This window comes from Nicotiana attenuata, unplaced genomic scaffold (genome assembly GCF_001879085.1).
Source record: "Nicotiana attenuata strain UT unplaced genomic scaffold, NIATTr2, whole genome shotgun sequence".
NCBI lineage: Eukaryota > Viridiplantae > Streptophyta > Magnoliopsida > Solanales > Solanaceae > Nicotiana > Nicotiana attenuata.
Genome location: NW_017676027.1, coordinates 52,649 through 53,567, shown reverse-complemented (window position 1 = coordinate 53,567; position 919 = coordinate 52,649).

The following is a 919-nucleotide window of genomic DNA, read 5'->3' as shown; positions in this document are numbered from 1 at the left end:
CCAGATCGAAGCTGAATGCGTCAAGCAAAAGCCAGCGAGGATACGAACTAACCTCCCCCCCTTTTACAAAACTCACGATTTTCCTTTGGATACAGGCACTAGGATTACGAAGTCATTAAATATACTGTACGCCCATGGAACAAAGAATCGTTCATGAATACGACTCTTCAAACCGTCGCAGTTGCCAACATTTGCTATCGGCACACACTAGTAATGCTCCGTAGTCACAAGGCTCCCAGTAATCACAACGCTGCAATTAGCTCTCACCTAAGAAAACTCCACTGTCATTTGTTATTTTATTGCTTGCATAAGGCTACTCTTCGCCTTCCGAGGTTAAGCTCTACCTCCATCTGCATCTGCATTACATAAGGCTACCATTCTGCCTTCCAACTTGCATAAGGCTATCATTCTGCCTTCCAAGGTTAAGCTCTACCTCCATCTGCATCTGCATTGCATAAGGCTACCATTCTGCCTTCCAACTTGCATAAGGCTACCATTCTGCCTTCTGAGACTAAACGTTGTCTCCATCTGCATCTGCATTGCATAAGGCTACCATTCTGCCTTCCGAGACTAAACCCTGTCTCCATCTACATCTGCATGGCTGAAAGATCGCCACATACTACATCTGCATGGCTTAAAGATCGCCACATACTGCATCTGCATGGCTGAAAGATCGCCACATACTGCATGGCTGAAACGATCNGATCCCGGAAATACATTGATAGGGTGTTTGGAAAAGGATAATTCCTGTCATGCTCTTGCCCCACCGCAGAAATCACACGGGACATCACATTGCCCACATTGATCGGGTACCCAGCCATAGTAGATGCAACCAGAACTGCTCGGGTAAGTGGAATCGTCTGGTCATGAGTAGAAGGGTCAAGCCGACTGCATACAAAGGTCAACCACCCTCGAGCCT